The following is a 27,296-nucleotide window of genomic DNA, read 5'->3' as shown; positions in this document are numbered from 1 at the left end:
TTCTTTGGCACTGCCTTTTTTTGGGATTGGAATGAAAACTGACCTTTTCCAGTTCTGTGGCCACTGCTGAGTTTTCCAAATTTGCTGGCATATTGAGTGCAGCACTTTCACAGCATCATCTCTTAGGATTTGAAATAGCTCAAATGGAATTCCATCACCTCCATTAGCTTTGTTCATATTGATGCTTCCTAAGGCCCTCTTGTCTTCACACTCCAGGATGCCTGGCTCTAGGTGAGTGATCACACTATCGTGGTTATCTGGGTCATCAAGATTTTTTTTTAATAATTATTCTGTGTATTCTTGCCACCTCTTCTTAATATCTTCTGCTTCTGTCAGGTCCATACAATTTCTGTCCTTTATTGTGTCCATGTTTGCATGAAATATTCTCTTAGTATCTCTATTTTCTTGAAGAGATCTCTAATCTTTCCCATTCTATTGTTTTCTTCTATTTCTTCACATTGATCACCTAAGAAAGGCTTATCTCTCCTTGCTATTCTTTGGAACTCTGCATCCAAATGGATGTAGCTTTCCTTTTCTCTTTTGCCTTTCATATGACACTGAAAGACGAACTTCCCAGGTCGGTAGGTGCCCAATATGCTACCGGAGAAGAGTGGAGAAATAGCTCCAGAAACAATGAAGAGGCTGAGCCAAAGCAAAAACAATGCCCAATTATGGATGTGACTGGTAATGGAAGTACAGTTTGATTCTGTAAAGAACAATATTTCATAAGAAGCTGCAGTGTTAGGTCCATCAATTAAGGTAACTTGAAAGTGGCCAAACAGGAGATGGCTAGAGTGAACATTGACATTTTGGAAATCAGTGAACTAAAACAGACTGGAATGGGCAAATTTAATTCAGATGATGATTATATATACTACTGTGGCCAAGAATCCCTTAGAAGGAATGGAGTAGCCCTCATAGTCAACAAAGGAGTCTGAAATGCAGTGGTTGGGTCCAATCTCAAAAATGACAGAATGATCTGTTTCCAAGGCAAACCATTCAATATCACATTAATCCAAGTCTATGCCCCAAGCAATAATGCCAAAGAAGCTGAAGTTGAGTGGTTCTATGAAGACATACATGACCTACTAGAACTGACACCAAAAAGAGATGTCTTTTTCATCATATTGGACCAGAATGCAAAAGTAGGAAGTCAAGAGATACCTGGAATAACAGGCACGTTTGGCCTTGGAGTACAAAATGAAGCAGGGCAAAGGCTAACAGAGTTTTGCCAAGAGAACACACTGGTCATAGCAAACACCCTCTTCCAGCAACACAAGAGACGACTCTACACGTGGACATCACCAGATGGTCAATACCGAAATCAGATTTATTATACTCTTTGTAGCCAAAGATAGAGTTGCTTGATACAGTCAGCAAAAACAAGACCGGGAGCTGACTGTGGCTCAGATTATGAACTCCTTATTGCAAAATTCAGACTTAAATTGAAAAAAGTAAGGAAAACCACTAGACCATTCAGGTATGACCTAAATCAAATCCCTTAAGATTATACAGTGGAAGTGACAAATAGATTCAGGGGATTAGGTCTGATAAAGTGCCTGAAGAACTATGGATGGAGGTTCATGACATTGTACAGGAGGCAGTGATCAAAACCATCCCCAAGAAAAAGAAATGTAATTAATATTGTATTGAAATGTTAAATAAAGAATATTAGACTAGGAATTAGAAGATTGTTGCTGGCTCAATCAATTACTGACTAGATAATATTAACCATGTTATTTTTAACTTTTAGATTCTAAATCCTTTAGTCTATAAAATGAAATTCATTATATCTGAAAGGGCTTAAAATTCTACATGAGTAAGTTATATTAAAGTGTAGTATAAATGTCAGTTAGAGAACAGCTGTGAATATTATTAAGTTACATCACCTTTTACTTTTACCTACAGTTCATTAGATAATTGAAGAGAGTCAGGAAAAACCAACTCTTAAAGATGCTTAGTTTGCACTCAGAGAAAATTTGAGATAATTAAAGAATTGAAAGCTTCCTCTCTTTAAAAGGCATACTGAAAGTTAAAAAAAGAGATTCAGGAGAGGGCAAGAAAGCAGCAGAGACCTGAAATTATGTGAGAAGCGGTTCAAAATAGGAGGAACTGCAAACTGCTTGTGGTCACCTAATGCTAATGAAAGTATACAATAGAGACTGGGAAAAGAACCCAAGTGAAAAGGCCAGTGGCTTTCATACATCTGGTGTTTCTCTCTATGTAGTGCATTTTCCATGTAAAATCTAACTCAGATATCATATATACAAATATGACATCACATGGAGACATGATTCAATTGAAATTATAAAACCAGAAACCATCCCCACAAAGCCAGCATAGAGGCCCCTAATTTATTTCTTTGGAAGATTCAGTAAAATACAGCAGTTCAAAAAGTAGAGGTCAACAGTTAAAATTATGTCAGGTTTCTAATTTGAACTAAGATCTTTATTAGCCTTTGGCCTAATTTTGGTAATTCATAGTTATACAGTTGAAATTAAAAATCACTAAACACTATTACTTACAAATCTCTAATTTAAAACACTGCTAGTTGCAGCTTGAGGGATCTACTTCTTTCAGTTCTCCAGGATTAAAAAAAAAACACAAAAACTGCAAAATTCTTTGATTACACATCTTTCTCAGTATTTCATCAGTTTAATTATTATGCATTACATATATGTACATATATATTATATATATACACACACACACAAACATACACATATACTACATTATATATACTAGCTTAATATGACCATCACTTTGTACTTCAGAAAAGATCAACACTCTTCGAACGATCAAGTGAAAAAAAAAAAATTGTTGAGGTTTAGTAACTGAAATATTTGCTCTAAGATAGTCAGGGAAACTGTGCTACAAAAGATTTTCATGGTCATTTTTAATCTCATTACCAATTAGAATCTATTATATGTTGTAGTGTTTTTTTAAATTGAGCACATAAACAACATTATTGACTTTAATATTTTTGTTGCAACAAGTGCCCATGAATGAGATGGTGAATTCATTTTAAATAGGGTACTATCTCTCTTTCTGTGCCAACAACCTAAATCCAATTTTTATTCCAGTCAGAGCATCTGTTCCATATGGCATATCTCCAAGGAGTTCTGATTGCTCTAAATGACTTCTGGTATTTAAAAATCAAGAACAGGAACTAGGTGTGCTCATTCTAGCTAAGGCATCATGGTTCTAGGCTTTTTCAGTGAATGGAGATAGAAAGTTATTTTTGAAGATTATGACTCCATACTCACAAATAACAACAGTACATAAAAATATAACATGACAAAGAGGGATTTACTACAGAAATTCAAGAATGCTTCACTATTAGGAATTCCAATATAATTCACCATATTACTATATATAAAAGTAAAAAAAAAAAGTATGATTCCACCAGATACACTGAAAAACCTTTGACAAAATTCAGTCTTTCCCTATTTAAAAAATTCAATAAAATAGAAAGTTATTGCTACTCCCTTAATATGCTATACTTATATCGGCTCTAAAGCTGGCATGCCACGTAAAAATACCACAGGTATTCCCCCTAAGTTTAGAAACAAGGTGAAATGCCAAATTTTTCTATTATTTAACATTGAGAAAGTAATCATAATTGATTGGGAAGACTAAATGCTTAATATTAAACCTCACATTAAAGAACTATTTACTTTAATCCCTATTACCCATGTCCAGCTTTAAATACAAAGTTACAAGGCACAGTAAAAGGCAAACCATAAATATAATCTGAAAAGAAAAAGCAAATATCACAACCAGATTCAGATATGACACAGATTTTAAAAGTACAGATAGAGGGAAAGAAAAAATGAAAATGCACAGAGGAAAAAAAAAAAAAAGAATGGGGGAAAGAAATACAAAACATCCAAGAACTGTAGGATCATTAGAAAAGGTGTAAAAGTGTTAGTGAAAGTGTCAGTCACTCAGTTGTGTCCAACTCTTTGCGACCCCATGAACTATAGCCAACAGGCTTCTCTTTCCACGGAATCCTCCAGGCAAGAATACTGGAGTGGGTAGCCATTCTCTTCTCCAGGGGATCTTCCCCACCCAGGGATAGAACCCATGTCTCCTGCAGTGCAGGCGCATTCTTTACCATTTGAGCCACCAGGGAAGCCCAGAAAAGGTGTAATAAACAGATCAGTAGAGAAAGAGAAGAGAAAACAGAGCAGAGGAAATACCCTGAGTGATAACGGCTGATAATTTTCAAAAAGTAATGACAAACAGAAAACCAAAATTTTCAGAGACTATCAAGTAGGACAAACAACACATAACTAAACCTAGGCATATCATATTCAACAGCAGAAAACTAAAGGTAAAGAACAAATTGTCAAAGAAGTTAGAAAGATAAAACCCTTTATTTTCGGAGAAAAAAGAATAAGAATTTCAAGTTACTTCTTACCAGAAACCATGCAAGGACAAGCAGAGTGAAATATTAAAAGTGTTTACAGAAAAAAAGAGAAAGTAAACATCAGGTTAGAATGCTATCTACAAAAAAATTATCCTTTGAAAGTGAAGTAGAAATTAAAAGTTTCTTCGTTTTGGCAAAAGTACCATAATAATATAAAATGTTCGTAAGAGAGGAAACTGGGTATGAGCTAGAAAAAATAGGCAGAAAAAATAATCGTAGGCTTATTTAGGATAATTCTTTATGTAGTTTGCCCATTTAGTAATCAAAAACCTCATTTCCAGGACTGATGTACAAGGATAAAACATTTGGATCTTTACATATTACTTTGACTCAATAAAAGTAATTTAAAATTAATCTTCACTTGTTTACAAATTCAACTTTCTCAACTCAACAACCAGCAAAGCCAAAGTTACCCTAGGCTTTCTGCTCTTACTGTTTTCCTCTGCCCTGTGTGATTTTTCTCCCTATTGACTGAAAGAAAGGGATTCTAAAATCTGACAGATTAACAATGAAATATTTCATACCATTTCCTGAGATTCATCTCAGATTTATGGCTGCACACTTAGAGATATCATGATGCAGAAATGTTAGGCAAGAAATAAAACTATTTTCCCCTTTCTTACTTCAGTGGAGTACAATTTCCATTTATTCACACTGTATTTCCTCACATAATATGTTCTTTAGACCAAAGGCTATAAATCTGAAACTATTTATAGGCAAGACTACTCTTGACACCACTTATACCTTGCTGGCATTTTGTTCCAGCTCCAGAGTTCCACTCATATCTCATATGAATGGCTCACAACATGTACTGACTTAGAATTTCCTCTGTAAATTGAAATATCCTTTGACTATAATACTCTTACTATGATTTATTGTAAACAACACAAACTTGTTAATGAGTTAAGAGAAAATCTGTTTATGAGTAGTCAGAGTTTACCCAACTGGTTTTCCTGGGTTTTACAATTAGTTTTAAATTTTGAGAGTGAGCAGCCCCTCCTTTTTCCTATCTATTTTTCTATGAAGAATATGTAAAACATTTAAATTACAACATTTCTCATACTATAATAGAGAAGCACAATGAACCCTCTCATTGTGGTAATTTATGTGTCAAATGAAGGGCATGAAAAGACACTGCAGGCATCATGCAGCTCTAGGTAGAACTCATGGGCAGCAGGCCCAGTCTTGAGTTATCCCTGAGATGATGTGTGGATAAGACAAGGATGGAATATTCTGGGAATGGTGTTCTGTCTTCTTCTTGTTCTTTTTCCTAGTAATTTAGTGAGGGACCAAGAAGTTCAAAGGGGCATGCTGAAATAGGAGTTTTTGTGATTCTCAAAGGAGACTTAATAGTGAATACAAGGATCTAGCAATTGCGTGATGTTCAGGGTATTTGCTAACCATGCTGAAAGCGCTCTAGACCTTTGCTAGAAGTTGATGTTTTGAGCAATCACTACTTTGTGTGCAGGATACAGACCAATATCCCAGCTAATTCACTGCCAGACAACACTAAGAGACCCTGGACATTTGAAAGAAAGAGATCTTACTTGTTATTCCTCATCTTTCAAAATTTTATACCAAAATCAGAGCTAGAGGTACTAACAAGATTTTTTTTTTTTTTGCCTGAATATAAAAAATCCTGCCTCTTGAAGGGGTTTCAACCACATGACCTCTCTTTTGATAATGTGCAATTCTCCTCTGACTTCTTTCAGATATATATAAACCACACCACAGAAAATAAGTTACTTTTTTAAAAAACAGTACAGTACACTAAATATCTTGTTCATGCAACTTTCTAGACACTTTGCTCTCTCTACTAAAGCTTAGCAGTGCCTATTTAGTTCTGTGCCCAGTTTAACAAACGTCATGTATACAATTTAAAAACCTTTAGACAGCTATCCGATTATTAATCCGTTGAGAAGATTGGGAAACAATTCTGTTAGTTAGCTATCATGTACCAGTCATTGATTGCATTTTCTCCACTTTACAGACTCACAAGAAGCTGAAGATCAGAAAATCTATCCTATGTCATTCTGCTAAGCAGTAGAAGAGCCAATTATGAGCCCGGATTTATACAAGATCTGCCTGACTCCACCATGAAACTCTATGACACTTGTGATAGTAACTTGACTACCACAAGTAAATGAAAGAGAATGATACACTATAATGATTAAGGAAGGGACCTAGAGAAGGGAAAGTATACCCACTCCAGTATTCTGGTTTATAGAATTCCATGGGCTATATAGGCCATGGGGTTGCAAAGAGTTGGACACAAGTGAGCAACTTTCACTTTCACTTTTTTCCAAGGATTCAGGATCTGACAACACTGCTGCTGCTGCTGCTGCTGCTGCTGCTGCTACTAAGTCGCTTCAGTCGTGTCCGACTCTGTGTGACCCCATAGACGGCAGCCCACCAAGCCCCGCCATCCCTGGGATTCTCTAGGCAAGAATACTGGAGTGGGTTGCCATTACCTTCTCCAATGCATGAAAGTGAAAAGTAAAAGTGAAGTCGCTCAGTCATGTCTGACTCTTTGCGACCCCATGGACTGCAGGCTACCAGGCTCCTCTGTCCATGGGATTTTCCAGGCAAGGGTACTGGAGTGGGCTGCCATTGCCTTCTCCATTGACAACACTATGTAACACATATTTTGTTCTATTTTCCCCAAATATACTTTTTTAATTTTTATTAGAGTATAGTTGATTTTACAATGGTGTGTTAATTTCAGGTGTACAGCCAAGAAAGTCAGTTATACATATATGTGCCCACTCTTTTTCAGATTCTTTTCCCATATAGGCCATTACAGAGTATTGGGTAGAGTTTTCTGTGTATACAGTAGGTCCTTATTAGTTATCTATTTTATATATAGTAGTATACTCATTTAATTCTAATACTATAGATAATACTGGCAGACAGTGTTTAGAAAAAAGAGAAAGTATATTAAAAATAGTAAATGAAAAGGAGCCATATGGAAACAAAAGCTGAATAGCAGAAGAGGGAAAGTTAGAAGAATTTCTTTTTTAAATAGTGATAAAACTTAGTAAATTCTTTCAAGTCTCTCTGCTTAGTGGCTTTATTGCCAGAATGGCAAGCCAAGTTAAGTACTTAAACAATCTGAATTTCTGATAATGTAACATATTATTATATCGAGTATTTTTGAAACTATTTTAATATTTAAGTGCTTTTCTCCCTAATAGAACATACCACACATCAGTAACATGGAATTCAATTATAAAATATTAATCACTTAACATAAATTTGCTATCCTGAAAATTGGAATATATATGCATTATTGATTGAAATATGCTTACAGTATCAAAAATGCATGGAGTTCCTTCAGTGGTTTAAAAGCTCAATATAAAGATGTCAAGTAATAGCTACTGAAATACAAGGGGGTTTTGGAGCATTACAACTGTGCTTTCTATATTGTTCAGAGAGCTAACTGGTCCATAATTTTTAAAAATTTCTTTCTGAAAAGTTGAAATAAGGCCCAGGATAAGAACTTAGGTCACTGATAAAGTAAAACTGTCACTTTTCTATTTGGTCATTAAATATATCTCCCTTCTGTCTACTAAGCACAGTAGTTCTGTCACAAATCTTGTTTCTTACTTACAATTAATTAAGTGAAACTAAAAAGTTTAAAGCTACAACAAATCAAATTTAATTTAAATGGCTATAATAACTTAAACAAAGATAAATGGAATGGCTTTCTGATGCTTCATTACTTCTTCTAATTCCTTTTAAAACATTTCTATAGGAAAAGTCAAAGGATGGGGAGGGAAGGGTTGACCACTGAGATCCCAATGAAACTATCAATATAGTACTTCAACCTCCAGTGGCTCCAGAACCAGTTCTTTCTACTTATTCCATTCCCTTTGTCATCTCAACTTTGTAACATGAATTTTAAACATATATATGATATAATTGTTACCATCTAATTTATCTTGAACTTTAAACCATATGTCAGTTCTAATGTGGAAATGTAATGTTGATTTAGGAGTCTAATTAAAAACATGGCTAAATTATCAATTAATTACTTAATTACAAGCTTAAAATATGTCATATAGTATATTCCAAGATTGAAGTGTTTTACCACTACAGGGCATTTAAATGCATAAAAAATTCTATATCCTGTTAAAATCCTTTTTTTTTTTTTGCTAAGGCAATTTATTTTCATTATGTCATGAATTCATTTCATTACTGTGATTTCTTTTTTTAATATAACATAACTAAAACCTCTATTTATAGTTTGTGCATAGAACTGAGAGTAAAATGGAATTTATTGCAAGTAGGCCAACCAATTTTTTAAAAAATTGGGATCAGGTCATATAATGTTTATGTTTTGTTTCCATGGTTATGCAAGAAAATAAATTTTCAGTCAATTATACACTTTTATACAGGGCTTCAGTTCAGTTCAGTCACTCAGTCATGTCTGACTCTTTGTGACCCCATGGACAGCAGCACACCAGGCTTCCCTGTCCATCACCAACTCCTGGAGCTCGCTCAAACGCATGTCCATTGAGTCAGTGATGCTATCCGACCATCTCATCCTCTGTTGTCCCCTTCTCCTCCTGCCTTCAACCATTCCCAGCATCAGCGTCTTTCCCAGTGAGTCAGTTCTTCACATCAGGTGGCTAAAGCATTGGAACTTCAGCTTCAGCATCAGTCCTTCCAATGAATATTCAGGATTCATTTCCTTTATGATTGACTGGTTTGATCTCCTTGCTGTCCAAGGGACTCTCAAGAGTCTTCTCCAACACAACAGCAGGGCTTATTTTTGCTTATTTAATTTTATATTTTTTATAGTTTATCCAACTGAACATCTTAGAATAATATACTGCTGAATTCTAAAAATGTTATAATTTAATTAGTTATTTATTTAACCAAGAATATCATATGAAATGGAAAATGTGCTGTGGGCTGGTTAGCTCTTAATGTTTTAGTAGGTCAAGTTCTCAAATAATTTAACAGCTGAAGCTACACTGAAGAGTTTACATAGGGAAATCTCACTACCACTGTCAATTCACACTCCAACCTTTATCATGCATACACTTTTAGGGAACTCAATCTTTCAGTTTATTTTTTCGAGTATTTCTTTTAGAAAAATGCAAGATAATTATATATGTGCCACTTCCTCACTTATTTTTTAAAAGGTAGTGATAGACACTGTTCTCTTCCTCACTTTTTTCACCCAGTATATCCTTGTGAACACTCCACATCAGTACACAAGTATCTTCCTCATTAATAAAGGGGAACCAGTTTACTACTTGTCACCAGAAATAAAAACAATAGCCTTTTAGACTTCTTCTTGCTGTCTATCCACATGCTGTTGAAAATCTAACATCAGTAAGTTCTGTCTTACAGCTCTAGCACTTGACTTCTCCTTTGAAAGCCACTTGCCACACAAAGACAAAAGGCAATACAGATTACAACCACACTGTACATATACGGAAGCAGTAGAGAGAGACATATCCCTTATGCCACAGAGAGATCTGCCTAGCTAGATGGGAATAGATGCATTATACTCACCATTGAGAGGTCCCCCCTAAAAGAGACCCTCTCCTACAAATGGTTCTATATATTATTTATAGGAAAAATGGGGCAGGAGTTCTCAAACGACTACATGAAAATAGTCACTTGGTGGAGGAAACAGTCTTATAGAAACAGGTGAACTCTGGGTCTCAAAGGTGCTAGGCAGCAAATTTTTGTTGTGCTAACTCAGATCTCCTGAGCTAGCTTATTGCTAAATTACTAAAAGAAGGAAGGGAATGAGTCTCCATGGCCACCTGAGTTTGTCTCCCTTCACGACGTGCTTTTATTTGCTCATGAGAATTGAGGCTTATTCACAGATATGTGGAGCAACAAAGAGTCAAAATGAAGCTAAGTTCACTCACTAAATGGCTCTTTCTTGTATCCAGGCTACATTATGAGATCCAAATTTGAGTCTTAGTAAAATTAAACATACTGGTCTTTCTAGGCCATTTGCAATGTTAAAGCAGGATAGCAACATTTTCTACTGAATAAAATTGAACAGTATAAATTTAAAGTAATAAGATGAAATACATCTACTTAAGGAAAACATCAACTGATTTACAGTGAATTACAGGCACTGGTGGAAAGGAAGGACTGCAATGTCTCATGGAAGTAATTATTAAATCTCTCCCACTCTGTTGACACCACTTAGCACTTCAAGGAATATTAGTTGGGGTTCAGTCATGGAGAAGATTTTAGATACTAGGATAAGGCAAAGAACACACATTATAAATGAATCACATTAGAATTTTTTTTTTCTAATAAGTACATAAAAAACATTTAATGCTTAGGAAATCTAATGGAGGCAGAAGCAGTGAAGGGTAGTTTTATGGAAATAATGTCAGATTTTCTGTAGAATATAGATTTTGACTGGTTAGAAATCTAAGGAGGAATGCTTTTGTTCTGAAGATATAAACCATCTTATAAACTGAGTTGTTATTAGAAGTTAAAAGTTTTTTGTTGCTCTGGTGTTGCCTTGTGTTTTCATGATTATCCTACTTGCATCCCCCTTGTTAAATCTTTGGTTTGGGGTAGAGTGCCATTACTAGAAATAAGTTTACAGAATTAATCTTAAAAATAGAAGGAAATAGTTTTCACATAAATATTATTATATACTCTCTACACTAGTGTATTAGCTGTATTGTGATTCAGGGACAATCATTCTATGAAATGGAATTAAAGAGACAATAAAATTTTTCTTTTAAATTTCCATAATTAGATTTGTAAAGTACACCTATAATTCATATCCTTTGAAACAAGTGAAAATTAAAAAGATTAATGAAAAAGTTAAGAGTTTACCACTTGCCCTCCTTTTCTACTCCCTGAAACTACTAGCATGATGTGTAGCTTTCTCATTTTAAACAGGTATTTGTGCATCTGTAGTATGTCTCTATATGTGGAAAAACAGATTCAGCTTTTGCTCTTTTTATAGCCTATATATTAGTCCATAGTACCATATTTTTCAGACTTAGCCATTTCATGGATAATTGGATTGCTTTCCATTTTATTTTGTTATTCTGGTAATTTATTTAACAGCAGAAAAATATTTTTAATATACATCTATTTGAAGTGTTTTTATTTATATAAAATGTTAAAAACTGGAATTATGGGTTAAATTTTAATTTTAATAGTAACTTCCAGTTTATTTTATATCACAATCTATACTTCCATATACACAATAATATGATTCTATAACTTGTTTTTCCCCGATTTTGGGGAAAATCATCATCTAAAGGGTGATACAGGCAGTCTATTGATTTATTTCATATACCCTGGATGATAAATGAGGTTCAAAGTCATAATTTTATTGCCCAAGTGTTCTTCTTTCTTTTGATTAGACTATTTTACTGAGGAATTGTTTATTTTTTGAATTATTTTTAAGAACTCTTCACATATACTAAGGATATTAATGCTTTCTTGCTTATAATCAAACTATTTTTCTTAGTCAAAATTCTTTTTACTTTGTTTATAGTATAGTGTGGTGTATATTTTTAACTTATATTTTTATGTAATCAAATGCATCTAATTTTACATATGTCTCTTATCTACTTGCCTTGGTTAAGACCATATCACCAAGACAATGTTACACAAATATTATCAGCTAGCATTTCAAACTAAATACATATGTGTGTATATATATACATATACATGTGTGTGTGTGTGTGTATGTAAAAACATTTAAATCATGTCTGTGTCTAACAAAATGTGGTCCACTGGAGAAAGGCATGGCAAACCACTTCAGTATTCTTGCCTTGAGAACCCCATGAACAGTATGAAAAGTCAAAAAGATAGGACACTGAAAGATGAACTACCCAGGTCGGCAGGTGCCCAATATGCTACTGGAGATCAGTGGAGAAATAACTCCAGAAAGAATGAAGGGATGGAGCCAAAGCAAAAACAACACCCAGCTGTGGATGGGACTGGTGATAGAAGCGAGGTCCGATGCTGTAAAGAGCAGTATTGCATAGGAACCTGGAATGTTAGGTCCATGAATCAAGGCAATTTGGAAGTGGTCAAACAGGAGATTGTAAGAGTGAACCTCAATATTGTAGGAATCAGCTCACTAAGATGGACTGGAATGGGTGAATATAACTCATATGACCATTATATATACACTGTGGGCAAGAATCCCTTAAAAAAATGGAGTAGCCATCATAGTAAACAAAAGAGTCCGAAATGCAGTGCTTGGATGCAATCTCAAAAACGACAAAATGATCTCTGTTAGTTTCCAAGGCAAATCATGCAATAACACAGCAATCCAAGTCTATGCCTTAACCAGTAATGCTGAAGAAGCTGAAGTTGAACGGTTCTATGAAGACCTACAAGACTTTCTAGAACCAACACCCAAAAGAGATGTCCTTTTCATTACAGGGGACTGGAATGCAAAAGTAGAAAGTCAAGAAATATTGGAGTAATGGGCAAATTCGGCCTTGGAGTACAGAATGAAGCACGGCAAAGGCTAATAAGAGTTTTGCGAAGAGAACAGACTGGCCATAGCAAACATCCTTTCCAACAACACAAGAGACGACTCCACACATGGACATCACAAGATGATCAACACTGAAATCAGATTGATTATATTCCTTGCAGCCAAAGATGGAGAAACTCTATATCGTCAGCAAAAACAAGGCTGGCAGCTGACTGGGGCTCAGATCATGAACTCCTATTGCCAAATTCAGACTTAAATTGAAGAAAGTAAGGAAAACCACTAGACCATTCAGGTATGAACTAAATCAAACTTTTTACGATTATACAGTGGATGTGAGAAGTAGATTTATGGGACTAGGTCTGATAGAGTGCCTGATAAACTATGGACAGAGGTTCATGACACTGTACAGGAGACAGGGACCAAGACTATACCCAAGAAAAAGAAATGCAAAAAGTAAAATGGCTGTCGGAGGAGACCTTACAAACAGCTGTGAAAAGAAGAGAAGTAACTTATATGCAGAGTACATCATGAAAAACGCTGAGCTAGAAGAAACATAAGCTGGAATCAAGACTGCCGTGAGAAATAATAATAACCTCAGATATGCAGATAACACCACCATTATGGCAGAAAGTGAAGAAGAACTAAAGAGCCTCTTGATGAAAGTGAAAGAGGAGAGGGAAAAAGTTGGCTTAAAGCTCAACGTTCAGAAAACTAAGATAATGGCGTCTGGTCCCATCACTTCATGGGAAATAGATGGGGAAACAGTGGAAATAGTGTCAGACGTTATTTTTGGGAGCTCCAAAATCACTGCTGATGGTGATTGCAGCCATGAAATTAAAAGATGCTTACTCCTTGGAAGGAAAGTTATGACCAACCTAGATAGCATATTTAAAAGCAGAGACATTACTTTGCCAACAAAGGTCCGTCTAGTCAAGGCTATGGTTTTTCCAGTGGTCATGTATGGATGTGAGAGTTGGACGGTGAAGAAAGCTGCGCGCTGAAGAATTGATGCTTTTGAACTGTGGTGTTGGAGAAGACTCTTGAGAGTCCCTTGGACTGCAAGGAAATCCAACCAGTCCATCCTAAAGGAGATCAGTTCTGGGTGTTCATTGGAAGGACTGATGTTGAAGCTGAAACTCCAACACTTTGGCCACCTGATGTGAAGAGTTGACTCATTGGAAAAGACCTTAATGCTGGGAAGGATTGGGGACAGGAGGAGAAGGGGACGACAGAGGATGAGATGGTTGGTTGGCATCACTGACTCGATGGACATGGGTTTGCGTAAACTCCAGGAGTTGGTGGTGGACAGGGAGGCCTGGCGTGCTGCGATTAATGGGGTCTCAAAGAGTCAGACACGACTGAGTGACTGAACTGAACTGAACTGAAAAGCAAAGGAGAAAAGACAAACCTACTTGAATGCAGAGTTCCAAAGAATAGCAAGGAGAGATAAGAAAGCCTTCCTCAGTGATCAGTGCAAAGAAATAGAGGAAAACAATAGAATGGGAAAGACTAGAGATCTCTTCAAGAAAATTAGAGATACCAAGAGAATATTTCATGCAAGATAGGCTCAATAAAGGACAGAAATGGTATGGACCTGACAGAAGCAGAAGATATTAAGAAGAGGTGACAAGAATAGATAGAAGAACTATACCAAAAAGATCTTTACGACCCAGAAAATCATGATGGTGTGATCACTCACCTAGAGACAGACATCCTGAAATGTGAAGTCAAGTGGGCCTTAGGAAGCAGCAATATGAACAAAGGTAGTGGAGGTGATGGAATTCCGGCAGAGCTATTTCAAATCCTAAGAGATGATGCGGTGAAAGTGCTGCACTCAATATGCCAGCAAATTTGGAAAACTCAGCAGTGGCCACAGAACTGGAAAAGGTCAGTTTTCATTTCAATCCCCCCCAAAAAGGCAATGCCAAATAATGTTAAAACTACTGTACAATTTCACTCATCTCACATGATAGTAAAGTCATGCTCAAAGTTCTCCAAGCCAGGCTTCAACAGTACGTGAACTGAGAACTTTCAGATGTTCAAGCTGGATTTAGAAAAGGCAGAGGAACCAGAGATCAAATTGCCAACATCTGCTGGATCATCGAAAAAGCAAAAGAGTTTCAGAAAAACATCTATTTCTGCTTTACTGGCTATGCCAAAGCCTTTGACTGTGTGGATCACAACAAACTGTGGAAAATTCTGAAAGAGATGGGAATACCAGAGCACCTGACCTGCCTCTTGAGAAACCTGTATGCAGGTCAGGAAGCAACAGTTAGAACTGGACATGGAACAACAGACTGATTCTAAATAGGAAAAGGAGTACATCAAGGCTGTATATTGTCACCCTGCTTATGTAACTTACATGCAGAGTACATCACGAGAACACTGGGCTGGATGAAACACAAACTGGAATCAAGATTGCTGGGAGAAATTTCAATAACCTCAGATATGCAGATTACACCACCCTTATGGCAGAAAGCAAAGAACAACTAAAGAGCCTCTTGATGAAAGTGAAAGAGGAGAGTGAAAAAGTTGGCTTAAAAGTCAACATTCAGAAAACTAAGATCATGGCATTTGGTCCCATCACTTCATGGCAAATAGATGGGGAAACAGTGCAAAAAATGACAGACTTCATTTTTTTGGGGGGGGGTGCTCCAAGATCATTGCAAAAGGTGACTGCAGCCATGAAATTAAAAGACACTTACTCCTTGGAAGAAAAGTTATGACCAACCTAGACAGCACGTTAAAAAGCAGAGACATTACTTTGCCATCAAAGGTCCATCCAGTCAGGGCTATGGTTTTTCCAGTAGTCATGTATGGATGTGAGACTTGGATTATAAAGAAAGCTGAGTGCCAAAGAATTGATGCTTTTGAACTGTGGTGTTGGAGAAGACTATTGAGAGTCCCTTGGACTGCAGGGAAGTCAACAAGCCCATCCTAAAGGAGATCAGTCCTGGGTGTTCATTGGAAGCACTGATGCTGCAGCTGAAACTCCAATACTTTGCCCACCTGATGGGAAGAACTGACTCATTTGAAAAGACCCTGATGCTGGGAAAGATTGAGGATGGAGGAGAAGAGGACAACAGAGGATGAGATGGCTGTGCGGCATCACCAACTCGATGGACATGAGTTTGTGTAGGCTCAGGGAGTTGGTGATGGACAGGGAGGCCTGGTGCACTGTAGTCCATGTGGTCACAGAGTTGGACACGACTGAGTGACTGAACTCTCCTGAACCATGTGTGTGTTTAGTCTTCTCAATCGTATCAGACTCTTTGCGACCCCACTGACTGAAACATACCAGGTTCCCCTGTCCTTCACTATCTCTAGGAGTTTGCTCAGATTCATGTCCACTGAGTTCGTGATATCATCAAACTATCTCATCCTATTATCTCATCACTCTTACAATCTATTATGTAATCATGTTTCTCTCTTATAATTTGCTTTTATGACTTAGACTATTAGTTTTTTCTAATATATATGCATCTCTACACTTTTAGAATAAAGTATCTTAATGACAAATAATATTATTGCTTTGCCAAATTTGATGTAATTTTACTTTATTTACTATCTTGCCATCTTTAGTCATAAGGGAAACTTGTTTATAGTTTCCATTTTTATAGATTTTCACCAGGTTATTAGCATTAATGTTACTTACAAAATGAATTGAGTTTACTGTCTTCTAGGTTCAGAGTCTGCACTTTAATAGCAATGGAATAACCTATTCCACCTAATGTTAAAACAAAAAATAAGATATAATAATATCAAACCCTTGTATTTGTTTATAATAGTAAATTTTTAATAAGTTTCTCTAAACTTTTCTAAGATTTTCTTTTTCCTAGTTTCTAAATTTTCTTGGGTTAATACTAGGAAACATTATATTTTCATAATTTAATAATCCATAGTGTAATTTATTTTGGCTTTCTTTTGTTTCCCTTAATGGTGTTTCAAAATTATATATCTGATATTTTTAAAAGTTTTAAGTTTAATTCACCTTTACTACCTCACACTTCCTACTGCCTTTATTACACTTGCATTTTTTTGTTTGATTTTAATCTAATTTATTAAGATTTAGCTCATTTCCAGGTGGCACTATTGGTGAAGAATTCACCTACCAATGCAGGAGACATAAGAGAAGTGGGTTTGATCCCTGGGTTGGGAAGATCCCCTGGAAGAGGGAATGGCAACCCCTCCAGTATTCCTGCCATAGAATCCCAAGGAATGAGGAGCCTGGTGGCTACAGTTCATGGGGTCACAAAGACTTGGACATAGCTGAAGCAACTTAGCATGCTTAACATTTTTAGTGATGAACAACTTTATAACACATAATTCACCACTGTTGTTTAGTTGCTAAGTCATGTCCAATTCTTTTGCCAGGTTCCTCTGTCCAAAGGATTTCTCAGGCAAGCATTCTGCATTGAGTTGGCTTTTCCTTTTTCCAAGGGATCTTCCCAACCCAAGAATTGAACCTGTGTCTCCCATGTTGGCAGGAGAATTCTTTACCACTGATCTTCACTGATTTTACATGCCAATCCTTATACAAATGTCCACTATCTTCAATACAGTAGCTTTATAGCAAAAGCTACTAGAGTTTTGCCAAGAAAACGGACTGCTTATAGCAAACACCCTCTTCCAACAACACAAGAAAATACTTTACAAATGGACATTACAAGGCCAACACTGAAATCAGATTGATTATAATCTTTGCAGCCAAAGATGGAGAAGCTCTATACAGTCAGCAAAAACAAGACCAGGAGCTGACTGTGGCTCAGATTGTGAACTCCTTATCGCCAAATTCAGACTGAAATTGAAGAAAATGGGGAAAACCACTAAACCATTCAGGTATGACCTAAATCAAATCCATTATGATTATACAGTGGAAGTGACAAATAGATTTAAGGGACTAGATCTGATAGACAGAGTGCCCAATGAACTATGGATGGAGGTTCGTGACATTGTACAGGAGATAGGGACCAAGACCATTCCCAAGAAAAAGAAATGCAAAAAAGCAAAATGGCTGTCTGAGGAGGCCTTACAAATAGCTGTGAATAGAAGACAAGTGAAAAGCAAAGGAAAAGAGGAAAGATATCCCCATTTGAATGCAGAGTTCCAAAGAATAGCAAGGAGAGATAAGAAAGCCTTCCTCAGCGATCAATGCAAAGAAATAGAGGAAAACAATAGAATGGGAAAGACTAGAGATCTCTTCAAGAAAATTAGAGATACCAAGGGAACATTTCATGCAAATATGGGCTCAATAAAGTACAGAAATGGTATGGACCTGACAGAAGCAGAAGATATTAAGAAGAGGTGGCAAGAATACACAGACAAACTGTAAAAAAGATCTTCATGACCCAGATAATCATGATGGTGTGATCACTCACCTAGAGACAGACATCCTGGAATGTGAAGTCAAGTCGGCCTTAGGAAGCAGCAATATGAACAAAGGTAGTGGAGGTGATGGAATTCCGGCAGAGCTATTTCAAATCCTAAGAGATGATGCTGTGAAAGTGCTGCACTCAATATGCCAGCAAATTTGGAAAACTCAGCAGTGGCCACAGGACTGGAAAAGGTCAGTTTTCATTTCAATCCCCCCCCAAAAGGCAATGCCAAATAATGTTCAAACTACTGTACAAATTCACTCATCTCACATGATAGTAAAGTCATGCTCAAAGTTCTTCAAGCCAGGCTTCAGCAATACGTGAACCATGAACTTCCAGATGTTCAAGCTGGTTTTAGAAAAGGCACAGAAACTAAAGATCAAATTGCCAACATCCACTGGATCATCGAAAAAGCAAGAGAGTTCCAGAAAAACATCTATTTATGCTTTATTGACTATGCCAAAACCTTTGACTGTGTGGATCAGAATAAACTGTGGAAAATTCTGAAAGAGATGGAATACCAGACCACCTGACCTCCCTCTTGAAAAATCTGTATGCAGGTCAGGAAGCAAGAGTTAGAACTGGACATGGAACAAACTGGTTCCAGATAGGAAAAGGAGTACGTCAAGGCTATATATTGTCACCCTGCTCATTTAACTTATATGCAGAGTACATCATGAGAAATGCTGGGCTGGAGGAAGCATAAGCTGGAATCAAGATTGCCAGGAGAAATATCAATAACCTCAGATATGCAGGTGACACCACCCTTATGGCAGAAAGCAAAGAACAACTAAAGAGCCTCTTGATGAAAGTGAAAGAGGAGAGTGAAGAAGTTGGCTTAAAGCTCAACGTTCAGAAAACTAAGATCATGGCAGCTGATCCCATCACTTCATGGGAAATAGATGGGGAAACAGTGTCAGATATTATTTTTGGGGGTTCCAAAATCACTGCAGATGGTTGTTGCAGCCATGAAATTAAAAGACACTTACCCCTTGGAAGCAAGGTTATGACCAACTTAGACAGCATATTAAAAAGCAGAGACATTGCTTTGCCAATAAAGGTCCGTTTAGTCAAGGCTATGGTTTTTACAGTGGTCAGGTATGGATGTGAGATTTGGACTATAAGGAAAGCTGAGTGCCAAAGAATTGATGCTTTTTGAACTGTAGTGTTGGAGAAGACTCTTGAGAGTCCTTTGGACTGCAAGGAGATCCAACCAGACCATCCAGAGGAGATCAGTCCTGGGTATTCATTGGAAGGTCTGATGTTGAAGCTGAAACTCCAATACTTTGGCCACCTGATGCTAAGATCTGACTCATCTGAAAAGACCCTGATGCTGGGAAAGATTGAGGGCAGGAGGAGAAGGGGACAACAGAGGATGAGATGGTTGGATGGCATCACTGACTCAATGGACATGAGTGTGGGTGGGCTCTGGGAGTTGTTGTTGGACAGGGAGGCCTGGTGTGCTGCAGCTCATGGGGTCACAAACAGTTGGACATGACTGAGCGATTGAACTGCACTGAACTGATAGTAAATTTTGATATCAAGTAGTATATTTTTTGAGTGATTTTGTTTTCCTTTCAGAAAATTATTTGACTTGAAGCTAATTTTTGAATATTTATTTCTTTTTATAAAACTTATTCCTAAATTTTTTTAATAATAATCCTATAATTAATCCTTTGATTACATTTTTTGCTGTGTGCTTAAGGTCTTGCAATTAGGGATCTTAATATTCATCATAGTTTATATAACTTAGTTATATATAAGTTTATATACATTTTTTATTTTATCTTTTTTGATCCTGGAAAAATCTTTATAAATAATTCTCAATTTCTAAACAGCTTATTTCATTATTATCTTCATATATATTTGATTTTATTCACAAAATATTCTATAAAGTTTCTTGTTAGAAAATTTTAAAAACATGTTCTGGGCACTAATGTGTGTGTGTCTGATTCTCTATTCTCAATTTATATTTAAGAAATACAAAGTTCTCTGCTTTCAGTTCATGAAAGCCAGTGTTGTTACATATTGTTTTCAGTGTTGTTAGCCAAAACTATTATAATTTGTAGGAAAATTTGATCTTAAGATTTCATGATTAATAACTTGAAGTGTTGGGATTAAAACCTATGTGACAGAAAAACAAATATCCTATTATTACCATGTATTTCTTATATTTGAGGTCCACATTCTTTGTTTTCATAAGATATAAAGATTTTTCTGTCAGTTACTGTCAATGTTCAAAATCTTCCAAACAACACCTCCACATGGCTTCATATTCTACTGCAATGTGAAAATTTCCAATAAAATTGGATGTGATTGTTTATTATGGGTCTTATCAAATTTTTATTTTATATATTTAAATTACTGCTAACTCTACCAATATATTTATGCTACTACCTATATAATATAAGCTTATTTATATTTTGTCAAAAATGCCACATACTTTTCCTAATATATTTTGATAAGCGATGACATTTGTAGTCTAAAATTTAAAACTATTCTATTACTATGCCTTTGTCTAATTAAGATAATTGCATTTTTTCTAATTTAATAAATTTTAAAGCAGTTATAAAATTAATTTATGTATTCGACAAATATTTATTATTCCTTTACTAGATGTCAAAATTGCTTTAAGATTCAGTAATAGAAAAGTGAAAATGGCATCTTCCCTTACATAAGTATGTACTCAATTTAGCAACAGAACTCAACAGGAAAATAATTAGTTGTAATTCAAGAGGGCAAGTAACTGAATTGCTATTTAGATAAAGTAACATGAGGACAAGTTATGAAGGAGTGACCTCTTCTAACTTGGGAAAAGTAGGTAAGAGGGTTGATATGTATAAAGAAATTTTCACAGAGTAGGTCACATGTGACATGGTTTTCAGGAACTTATTTCAACGAGAAAAAGAAGGGGAAAATATTTAACTAAAAAAGTGATAATTAATACATGTATTTATGCCAGGATTTACAACCATACATGGAATATGCATAGAATTTTAAGGATGTTTATTTCTCTCTCTCTCTCTTTTCTTTTGCTACACTGTGGTGTATGTGGAAAACTGAAAGTGAAAGTGAAGGTCGCTCGGTCATGTCGGACTCTTTGCGACCCCATGGATTATACAGTCTGTGGAATTCTCCAAGCCAGAACACTGGAGTGGGTAGCCTTTCCCTTCTCCAGGGGATCTTCCCAACCCAGGGATCGAACCCACGTTTCCCACACTGCAGACGGATTCTTTACCAGCTGAGCCACAAGCTAACCAACCAGAGATGGAAACCACAGCCCCTCCAGTGGAAGCATAGGTCTTAATCACTGGACTACCGAGAAAGTCCCCAGGATGCTCTGACGCTCTTCACTTTTTTTCTTATATTTGAAAACATGAAATTCAAAAAGACAAAATTTTAAAGTTTCATTAAAAAAATAAGTTAAATGCGACACTTCTGCAAAGAAGAATTTCTTGATTTACCAATTCTTGGCTTTTGATTATATACGAAAGATAGAAGTACCTCCTGTAAAAAGAGAAAAGTATACCTCCCTCTGCTCTTCAGCTGCTAAAGGGAAAAAAGAAGTACAGGCTCACCCTACAGATGATATCAATCACTTTCCTAATACTTCAAATGTCTTAACACATTAAAGCTTGAATTGAGTTATACAGAATGAAAAGCATTGATCAGATCTTCAGTCACTTTCCATACATACATATTTTTAATTAGATTGAATTAAGTCATATCTTAATTATGTTTTTAACAAGAAATGACAACCATCTGGTACATACTAGGATATGACCATATAGACTGAAGGCTACATAAGTACAATTTATGTAACTTCATTTCCATCAGAGAATTTAAGAAGTCCTATAAATCACTATTTCTGATAGTCTTAATAACGCAGAACATGGAAGTCATACTGTATCTATGACTATGCTTGTTTATATACCCAAGACAAATTATTTTTACATAATTGGCATATAATAATTTCATTACTGCTGCAATAGGAGGAAAAATAGTACCATTCAAAGACATTTGACTAAACTCGACAGAAACATTAAGACAGTAGAAGATTTCTTCAATAAACTAAATTATGAAAAACCAGAATCCTAGCCATGAAAGTCAGTGCACATTTAATTTAAAAAGTAATCAGAAAAATACTAGGAAATAGAAATAGTTTGTGGAAACTATTAACCATAAAGTTACTTTATTAGGAGAACTGTTTATCATTCTCCTTTTTTTTTTTTTTTTAATCCCCTGGAGAAGAGCACCGCAACCCACTCCAGTGTTCTTGCCTGGAGAATCTCCACAGACAGAGGTGCCTGGAGGGCTATAGTCCATGGGGTGCCAAAGAGCTGGACATGAATGATTAACTAACAACAGCATATATTTTTTTTTAATGGGAATCATCACACAGAGCATATTCTACTTTCTATTCTAAATTTACACCTTTGGGGAACTTCTTTCTCCCTGTTAGGCTGATGGCAGTAAAATCATAGTTTGACAAAGTATCCTATTCTCTCGGCTAAAATGATTGATTCATGAATCAATCATTGGATAGGACAGTATCCAAAAGGATGGGACAGATTATCCAAAAGGATAACCCAATTTGGATAGGACAGTATCCAAAAAGAGTCAATTAGAGTTTCTTTTGAAATTAGATGCATAGATGCTGGTTTTCCAAGGGTCTCTATCTTTCTCTCAGATCCACTACTTTATAAGGACCAAGTGAACAACAACATGGAGAGAATCTAAGAATTAAGTTAAACAGATACCAGCTGAGCTAGGAAAAAGAGATTCCTTACACATATCCTTTAACTAGGGAACAACTGATAAATGAGTAAGAATTTTGTTGTGCTCTATCGCAAATTTACATCTTTATTCCCTGTACAATAATATCAATTAATCCAATTTGTCATACTGAAACATAACTGCAGTCAGCCTTCAAATCCTGGTCCTTTTTTAAGAAATTGCATTATTTTGGAAAAGGACAAATGTGATTTGCCATTTTTGTATAAATATTCTGTGGATCACATTTGATTCAGGGGTAGTTTCTAATTTATTTTTCATTAAAGAAAAGAAAGGAAAAGGGGGAAATATCTGTTTCTAGATGGCATCTGACATGTGAGTCAAGATCAAATACAGAATTTAACGCTATAAGTGAAAAATAGGCACTAAATATTTTTATGGCATTAAGTCATGATAATTTTTAAGAACTGGAAAAACCACAAATACAGTCTTAAAAAATTCATGTATAGAAGGAAAACAATGAAAAATACGTCGCTTATTTTTAAACAAAGTGCTGTAGGAGATGTGTATATGAATTATCTCATTTGAACCACAAACAAATCCTAAAAGGGAGTGACTCTGTTATTTTTTAAGAAGAGATTAAGTAACATATCTAAGGTCAAACAACTGGTAAGTAATGGAAGTAGAAACTAGTCTCAGTTCAAGTGTTTTCTAATCTCTGATATGCAGATACTCCTAAACTTACACATCCATGATGTGTGAGGTGTGGCCCAAACATGAAAACATGAAATAATTCATAAACCAGTGAAATCACTTTATGATATATTATATCATTGCATTAATGAAATATAATAATGTTATCATATTACTAGGATATTACAGTAAGAATATATAAACTACTTTATCACTAAGAAAGTAAAGTTAACAGACAAAGTAGAAGGATAAATGAAGGTAAGCAGGATGAGACTTATTTCTATACAATGAAAAGAACATGAACTCTGTCCTAAATGACACATGAAATGTGAGCACATGCGGGTAAAGTTAATAAAATGCTAAAGGGCATTCCCACCCTAATGGATCACAGCCTTGTTGTGTTGAAGGGGCTTGCATAAATAACTCAGTGAAGCTGTGAGTCATGCCCTGTAGGGCCACTCAAGACAGATAAGTCGTAGTGGAGAATTCTGATAAACAAGTCCACTGGAGGAGGGAATGGCAAACCACTCAGGTGCTATTGCCTGGAGAACCCCATGAACAGTACAAAAAGGCAAAAAGGTATGACACCAGAAGATGAGCTTCCCATATTGGAAGGTGTCCAATATACCACTGAGAACAATAGGGGGAAATTACTAATAGCTCAGGAAAGAATGAAGTGGTGGGGTCAAAGAGAAAATGATGCTCAGTTGTGGATATATCTGCTGGTGAAAGTAAAGTCTGAGGCTGTAAACAACAATACTGCATAGGAACCTGGAATGTTAGGTCCATGAAACAGGGTAAATGGACATAGTCAAGCAAGAGATGGTAAGAGTGAACATCAATATCTTAGGAATCAGTGAAATTAAATGGACAGGAATCAGTAAATTTAATTCAGATGACCATTATATCTACTACTGTGATTAATTCCTAACAGGAAATGGAGTAGTCCTCATAGTCAACAAAAGAGTCCAAAATGTAGTACTTGGGTGCAATCTCAAAATTGACAGAAAGATCTAGGTTCATTTCCAAAACAAATCACTCAACATCACAATAATTCAAGTCTATGCCCCAATTGCTGATGCTGAAGAAGCTGAAGAAGTTTAATGAAGACCTACAACACCTTCTAGAACTAACACCAAAAAAATAAAGAAAAAAATGTCCTTCTTATCACAGGGGATTGAAATGCAAAAGTAGGAAGGTAAGAGGTACTTAAATAACAGATAAGTTTGGAGTATAAAATGAAGCAAGGCAAAGACTAATAGAGTTTTGTCAAGAGAATATGCTGGTCATAGCAAACACCCTCTTCCAACAACACAAGGGATGACTCTATACATGGACATCACCAGATGATCAGTACTGAAACCACATTGATTATACTCTTTGCAGCTAAAGATGGAGAAGCTCTATACAGTCAGCAAAAACAAGACCTGGAGTTGACTGCAGCTCAGATTATGAACTCCTTAATGCAAAATTCAGGCTTAAATTGAAGAAAGTAGGGAAAACCACTAGGCCATTCAGGTGTGACAGAAACAAATCCCTATGAATACAGTGGAGTTGTCAAATAGATTCAAGGGATTAGATTTGGTAGACGGAGTGCCAGAACAAATATGGATGAAAGTTCATAACATTCTACAGGAGGCAGTGACTAAAACCATCCCAAAGAAAAAGAAATGAAGAAGGCAAAATGGTTGCCTGAGGAGGCTTTATAAAGAGCTGAGAAAAGAAGGGAAGTGAAAGGCAAGGGAGGAAGGGAAAGGAATACCTAACTAAATGCAGAGTTCCAGAGGATAGCAAGGAGAGATAAGAAGGCTTTTTAAAATGACCAATTTTGTGGAAAATTCTTAAAGAGATGAGAGTATCAGACCACCTTACCTTTCTCCTGAGAAACCTGTATGTGGGTCAAGAAGCAATAGTTAGAATCAGACACAGAACAACTGATTGGTTCAAAATTGGGACAGGAGTATGACAGGACTGTATACTGTCATCCTGCTTATTTAACATATACGCATTAACATATTCAAAATGCCAGGCTGGATGAATCACAAACTTCATTACAATCAAGGTTGCCAGGAGAAATAACAACAACCTCAGATATGCAGATGATACCACTCTAATGGCAGAAAGTGATGAGGAACAAAGAGCCCCTTGAAGAGGGTGAAAGAAGAGAGCGAAAAAGGTGGCTTTCAAAATTCAGAAGTGAAAAATAGATTCAAGAGATTAGGTCTGATAGACAGAGTGCCTGAAAAACTATAGACAGAGGCTCGTAACACTGTAGACGAGGTAGTGATCAAAACCATTCTCAAGAAAAGGAAATGCAGAAAGGCAAAATGGTTGTCTGTGGAGGCCTTACAAATAGCTGAGAAAAGAAGAGAAGCAAAAGGCAAAGGAGGAAAGGAAAGATATACCCATCTGAATGCAGAGTTCCAAAGAATAGCAAAGGGAGATAAGAAAGCCTTCCTAAGTGATCAATGCAAAGAAATAGAGGAAAACAATAGAATGGGAAAGATTAGAGATTGCTTTAATAAAATTAGAGATACCAAGGGAATATTTCATGCAAACATGGGCACAATAAGCAGAAACGGTATGGACCTAACAGAAGCAGAAGATATTAAGAGGAGGAGGCTAGGATACACAGAATTACACCAAAAAGATCTTAATGACCCAGATAACCATGATGCTGTGATCACTCGCCTAGAGCCTGACATCTTGGAGTGTGAAGTCAAGAGGGTCTTAGGAAGCACCACTACGAACAAAACTAGTGGAGGTGATGGAATTCCAGCTAAGCTATTTTAAACCCTAAAAGATGATGCTGAAAAAGTGCTGTACTCAATATGCCAGCAAATTTGGAAAACTCGGCAGTGGCCACAGGACTGGAACTGTCAGTTTTCATTCCAATCTCAAAGCAGGGCAGTGTCAAAGGATGTTCAAACTACCACATGATTGCATTCATCTCACATGCTAGCAAAGAAATGCTCAACATCCTCCAAGTTAGGCTTCAACAGTATGTGAACCGAGAACTTCCAGATGTTCAAGATGGATTTAGAAAAGGCAGAGGAAACAGAGATCAAATTTTGAGCATTTGTTGGATCATAGAAAAAGCAAGAGAATTCCAGAAAAACATCTACTTCTGTTTCATCGACTACACTAAAGCCTTTCACTCTGTGGATCAAAATAAACTGTGGAAAATTCTTCAAGAGATGGGAATACCAGACCACCTTACCTGCCTCCTGAGAAATCTGTACGCAGGTCAAGAAGCAACAGGTAGAACTGGACATGGAACAATGGACAGGTTCCAACTTGGGAAAGAAGTATGTCAAGACTGTAATTGTCACCTTGCTTATTTAACTTATATGCAGATTACATCATGAGAAATTCTGGGCTAGGTGAAGCACTAGCTGGAATAAAGATTGCAGGGAAAAGTATCAATAACTTCAAATATGCAGATGACACCACCCTTATGGCAGAAAGCGAAGAGGAACTAAAGAGCCTCTTGATGAAAGTGAAAAGGCTGGCTTAAAACTCAACATTGAAAAAAACTAAGATGATGGCATCCGGTCCCATCACTTCAAAGCAAAGAGATGGGGAAACAATGGAAACAGTGGCA

General features: G+C 36.3%; 1 protein-coding gene across 11 annotated transcripts in view; it reads right to left on the bottom strand.

Moving 5' to 3' along the window:
• CTNNA3 (catenin alpha 3) overlaps window positions 1–27,296 on the bottom strand; it is a 1,864,976-nt gene that overhangs the window by 227,660 nt on the left and 1,610,020 nt on the right. The gene's annotated exons all lie outside the window — the stretch shown is intronic.

This window comes from Giraffa tippelskirchi, chromosome 2 (genome assembly GCF_054371585.1).
Source record: "Giraffa tippelskirchi isolate mGirTip1 chromosome 2, T2T-mGirTip1v1.2.pri, whole genome shotgun sequence".
Lineage (NCBI taxonomy): Eukaryota > Metazoa > Chordata > Mammalia > Artiodactyla > Giraffidae > Giraffa > Giraffa tippelskirchi.
Note: the sequence above shows the minus strand (reverse complement) of the source record. Positions and strands in the feature narration are given on the sequence as shown.